We start from the raw sequence: 6000 nt of genomic DNA on the forward strand, positions 1-6000 counted from the left end.
TCAATATGCTGATAGAATTTAGGGAGTCTTGTTTTCAGATTAGCCTTATTAAAATCCTCAGCTACAATGAATGCAGAATCAAATCAAGTTTGTTTAGAGCCGTCGATGTGTCTGCTTGGGGGGGATATACACCACTGTGATTATAATCAAAGAGAATTCTCTTGGTAGATAATGCGGTCGGCATTTGATTGTGAGGAATTCTAAGTCAGGTGAACAAAAGGACTTGAGTTCCTGTATGTTGTTATGATCACACCATGTCTCGTTAATCATAAGGCACACACCCCCAACCCCTCTTCTTACCAGAAAGATGCATGTTTCTGTCGGCGCGATGCGTGAAGAAACCAGCTGGCTGTACCGACTCCGATAGCGTGTCTTTAATGAGCCATGTTTCCGTGAAGCAAAGAACGTTACAGTCTCTTCTGTCTCTCTGGAATGCTACCCTTGCTCGGATTTCATCAACCTTGTAATCAAGAGACTGGACATTGGCGAGTAGTATGCTAGGGAGTGGTGCGCGATGTGCCCGTCTCCGGAGCCTGACCAGAAGACTGCTTCATCTGCCCCTATTACGGAGACGTTGTTTTGGGTCACCGGCTGGGATCCGATCCATTGTCCTGGGTGGTGGGCAAAACAGAGGATCCGCTTCGGGAAAGTCGTATTCCTGGTCGTAATGATGGTGAGTTGACGTAGCTCTTATATCCAGTAGTTCCTCCCGACTGTATGTAATAAAACCTAAGATTACCTGGGGTACCAATGTAAGAAATAACACAATACTGCATAGTTTCCTAGGAACGCAAAGTGAGACGGCCACCTCTGTCGGCACAGTTCAGAACAGGGTTGAACTCCACACACAGTCCAGAACAGGGTTGAACTCCACACACAGCCCAGAACAGAACAATGTTCCCCTACATACACCCCCAGGCCAGGTGTAGTAATCTGAATGTTCCTGTCCTGGGAGTGAGGGATGTTAAAACACTGTCTGTCTGTGTCTGTCTGTAGTCCATCTGTAGTCCATCACACACATTCTTCAAATAGGGAAAAGCAAACCCAGAGGGCTCTGTTTGTTTGTGTCTGTGTGTGCCTGCGTATGTATTAGGGCGGAACTATACCAGTTTCATGATACTCGTTAGTATCCTGGCAAGGAAACAAAACAGGAAGCGGATTTAACATCTTTAGAAAAACAGCCCTAATGTAGGAAACAAACATCATTATGTTGTCATCCAGAGTCACATTTATTTATTTTCCTAGCTATAGAACACAATATTTTAAATACAGCAGGTTTTTAAAGATTTAGTCTGCTTGATTTGAACCAGTGACCTTTCGGTTACTGGTCTAACACTCTTAACCACTAGGCTACCTGCCGTCCACAGCCCTAGTGTGCATGCATTTGAAATTTGTGTGTGCGTGTTTGTGCGTGTTCGTCCAGGAAGCTATCAAGGCATGTCAGGTCAATCATGTCGTCAGATTTAGCATGTAGTTAATCCAATGCTGATGTCGTTCTTTCTCTTCCTCCAGCTGTGTGAATGACAGGCCTGTTGTGGATGTGAATGACAGGCCTGTTGTGGATGTGAATGACAGGCCCGTTGTGGATGTGAATGACAGGCCTGTTGTGGATGTGAATGACAGGCCTGTTGTGGAGTTGTCTGAAGGTGTTGTCATGCTGAAGTAATAGGGGTTTTCTGTTAATGTGTGTGTGTGTGTGTGTGTGTGTGTGTGTGTGTGTGTGTGTGTGTGTGTGTGTGTGTGTGTGTGTGTGTGTGTGTGTGTGTGTGTGTGTGTGTGTGTGTGTGTGTGTGTGTGTGTGTGTGTGTGTGTGTGTGTGTGTGTGTTGTCAGATTGATAATTGCCTCTCAGGGGAAGGGGAGTAGAGCGGATCTCATAAATTGACCTACTGAAGTCCCTAATGTAATTTGTCAATGTCCCAGATGACCACTATAAGCAGCTGAGGAGAACATTCTGTCAATACAATAAGGTGCGCATGAAGCCTGTCAGTGCTGCTTTGATTCAATCAGTTTAGTTCCACTACCTCATCACCAGCCTCCATCTAATAAGGGTTGTGTCTCACATGGCACCCTATTCCCTACACAGTGCACTACTTTTGACCAGGGCCCATAGGAATAGGTTGCAATTTGGGAGCAGACCCTGGCTTGAGCTGCAAGGACAAGACCCATGGATACAGACAGAATGATGGCCTGGAACAATCTCAACCTATTAGGAAATGTAACCTGAAGAAGGGCCTGGGTCTTGTTCAGTTGGCACAAAACAATTTGGAACAGGAGAGGTACAACCTGAACTTAGCCAATAATGCTGATTTTCTGTTGCAAAATGTTTTACTACAATGTGACCTACTGAACTCAGATGAGATTTTTGACCTTTTTCAGGGTTCCATCCATAGTGACCTTTATATAACAAGATGAAGTTGTGTTTATGCAACAGCTCAAATTGAATTTGCTGCTAACTGATTATTAGAAGGCTTATATATTGATATTTTTCCTCTGTTTCAGCCATTTGATTGAACTTTTCATTTACATCCCCCTCTGTCCTGAGCCTGGCTGTCAATACTCACATATAAGTGTGAGTGTGTATGGCAGGTGGCCTAGTGGTTAGAGAGGTGAGCCATCATTAGTTCTGTCAGGGATATGTCTGTTCTGATAGAACAAGGTGACGGCGTCTAGCGGATGATTTAAAGACGCTAAGTGACTCTCCCGGCTCACTGCCGCTGGGGTGATTGGCAGGTGGTGGTGGTGGCAGCAGGTGACGGGGGAACCATCCGAGAGAGAAAGTGAGAGAGAGAGAAAGAGCGAGAGAAGCAGAAGGAAGAGTTATGGTGTGGCACTGTGCCAGGCAGGTCTGGGATCAGTTGGAAGGGGGAAGAGTTATGGTGTGGCACAGTGCTAGGCAGGTCTGGGATCATGCAGAGTTGTTATATCAAAGCCGGGCTGAACACAGCAGAGAGGAGCTCATAGCTTTGATCAGGCCGTCTCATAGGAAGGAGACTCAAGAAAACAAAGAGAGAGAGATGTCATTATGATGCCTGCTCTTGTCTGTAATGCTCAGTTAAAGCAACTAGTGAAGTCTTCTTCTATTCTCTTTGCATTCTGTTGATTTTCCTTTCATCATGCTGCCTGTCTGCCCTTGAGTAGCTGCACTGTAGGTCTTTCATCTTCTAGGGGCGTTTCAGATCACACACACTAGGCTTGGGCAGTATACCGTATATACTATATACGGGGCGACAGCGTAGCCTAGTGGTTAGAGCGTTGGACTAGTAACCGGAAGGTTGCGAGTTCAAACCCCCGAGCTGACAAGGTACAAATCTGTCGTTCTGCCCCTGAACAGGCAGTTAACCACTGTTCCCAGGCCGTCATTGAAAATAAGAATATGTTCTTAACTGACTTGCCTGGTTAAATAAAGGTAAAATAAAAAATAAAAATACTGGTGTATTCGGAAATAGCCACAGGATGGTTTTTCAGTACCGTTGAAACAATATATTTTTTGTACAATTTTCAATTGATTTTAATATTTCTTAAAAGCTCTATTCAACTTGTGCAATACGTTAGGAAATAAAGCAGAAAATGTTGTTCATTTCACCCGTCACATTTTCAATGATGAAGCTTACCGGAGTTCCCCAGAACAGTTGAGCAACTGTTTGTTTGTAAATAGCACAATAGGAGAAAGCGGTAGCAGGTGAGTCCAACTGTTTATTGACAGGGGTCGCGTTTTATGTTGAAAGTAACAGTTTTTTTTCTTCATCAATAGAGTGATACATTAGTGCAACACATTCGGTAGAAAATAGCTTCATTTTCATCAGATGACAACAGAAGTGCAACGCTATTTGGCTGGCAGCCACACAGTGAGCTTACAATGAAAACTTAAGGTCTTTTTTTGTTGCAAAAAACAATGCATGGCCATCATATTTCTAATGTTTATCACAGAAAGAATATAACCAGCTATGTTTCCTAATGTTTTGCTTCAAGTTAATCTGGCATTTTTCAGAGAAAAGGAAGCTGGCCACACCAGAACAATACCAGAGAAAAGGAATCTGGCTACACCAGAACAGTACCAGAGAAAAGGAATCTGGCTACACCAGAACAGTATCAGAGAAAATGAGAAAAGGAATCTGGCTACACCAGAACAGTACCAGAGAAAATGAAACTGGCTACACCAGAACAGTACCAGAGAAAATGAAACTGGCTACACCAGAAAGGTACCAGAGAAAATGAAACTGGCTACACCAGAACAGTACCAGAGAAAAGGAAACTGGCTACACCAGAACAATACCAGAGAAAAGGAAACTGGCTACACCAGAACAGTACCAGAGAAAATGAAATTTGCTACACCAGAACAGTACCAGAGAAAAGGACGCTGGCTACACCAGAACAGTACCAGAGAAAAGGATGCTGGCTACACCAGAACAGTACCAGAGAAAATTAAGCTGGCTACACCAGAACAGTACCAGAGAAAAGGAAACTGGCTACACCAGAACAGTACCAGAGAAAAGGATGCTGGCTACACCAGAACAGTACCAGAGAAAATGAAATTTGCTACACCAGAACAGTACCAGAGAAAAGGACGCTGGCTACACCAGAACAGTACCAGAGAAAAGGATGCTGGCTACACCAGAACAGTACCAGAGAAAATTAAGCTGGCTACACCAGAACAGTACCAGAGAAAAGGAAACTGGCTACACCAGAACAGTACCAGAGAAAAGGAGCGCCACATCAGTCTGCTGGTAGAATGCTTGTTTTGGGAATTCTCATCCCAGTGGACAACATTAGTTTGATGCTGACCAGAAATTACGATAAGAAGCATTTTATTGTATGATCGTTTTTTACGAAGCGCGTTTTAATATTTTTTCCTGTGTGAAAAAACTACGAATTCTGTGTTGTCATCCCCTAAATTTAACTTGCAAGTCATCTAAGTCAGTACCTGAGTTAATAAGGTCACAGGGCATCATATTGTGTTAGCTTTCTGCAGTGTTTGAGAAGTCACAGCCCTTTGGATGAGTAATCTGTACAGCTGCCACTGTAGCTTGGCTTCCTTGTGTTTTTCTCCTCTCTGTTGTAGGCCGGTCTGCTCCTCACCCTATCTTCTCCGAGCAGAGCAGGCAGGCTCCCAGACACCACACAGACACAGTGTACACAGTACTGTTCTTCCTTCAGAGGCGCATGCGTCAAAACTTTCTTCATTTGCACAATGTCTCTCATTCACATTTGCTGGAAACTCGCCAAAAATGACAGTCGGTATCTCCTACCTATGTATGTATAACTTTATGAACAGGATTGCCTGTCTTTATAATTTGTTTATTTTAATTTGCGCTCGTTAGCATATTTAGCAAGCAGCCTCCAATAGAAATGCTCTATTACTTGTGCTAATTTTGTGAGCTTTCTGGTAATGGGCGTCCAATGTGCTTTTTTTTTTTTGTTTGTTTTTTGCCTTGTCTTTCCGCTCCCTTTTGTACTATGTCCCAGTGTGAGAGAAGGACAGTATGAGGTCATGAAAATCTGGGTAGAGTCTAACACACACACACACACACACACACACACACACACACACACACACACACACACACACACACACACACACACACACACACACACACACACACACACACACACACACACACACACACACACACACACACACACACACACACACACACACACACACACACACAGTGCACCCCTCAGTATTCCTATTTCAGATAAAATAACTTCTACCCACCATGTGGGTGTCACTGAGTCACTAGGAAGTGTTTGCATGAGAGCTGAAGGGGAGGAGACGGGTTAAAGAAGGATTTGAGACATGGATTGTGTGCCATTGAGAGTGAATGGGAAATACAAAATATTTAATTCCCTATGAACAGGGTATGGTAGTAGTAGGTGCCCGGCGCACCGGTTTGTGTCAAGAACTGCAACTCTGCAGGGGTTTTCATGCTAAACAGTTTGCCTTGTGTATCAAGAATGGTCCACCACCCAAAGGACATCCAGCCAACTTGACACAACT

General features: G+C 43.9%; 1 protein-coding gene across 23 annotated transcripts in view; it reads left to right on the forward strand.

Annotated features, from left to right (window-relative positions):
- The window catches only part of ptk2aa (protein tyrosine kinase 2aa), a 180338-nt gene that overhangs the window by 111657 nt on the left and 62681 nt on the right, over window positions 1-6000 (forward strand). The window lies entirely within an intron of this gene.

The sequence above is a fragment of the Oncorhynchus gorbuscha genome, linkage group LG09 (assembly GCF_021184085.1).
Source record: "Oncorhynchus gorbuscha isolate QuinsamMale2020 ecotype Even-year linkage group LG09, OgorEven_v1.0, whole genome shotgun sequence".
In the NCBI taxonomy this organism is placed as follows: domain Eukaryota; kingdom Metazoa; phylum Chordata; class Actinopteri; order Salmoniformes; family Salmonidae; genus Oncorhynchus; species Oncorhynchus gorbuscha.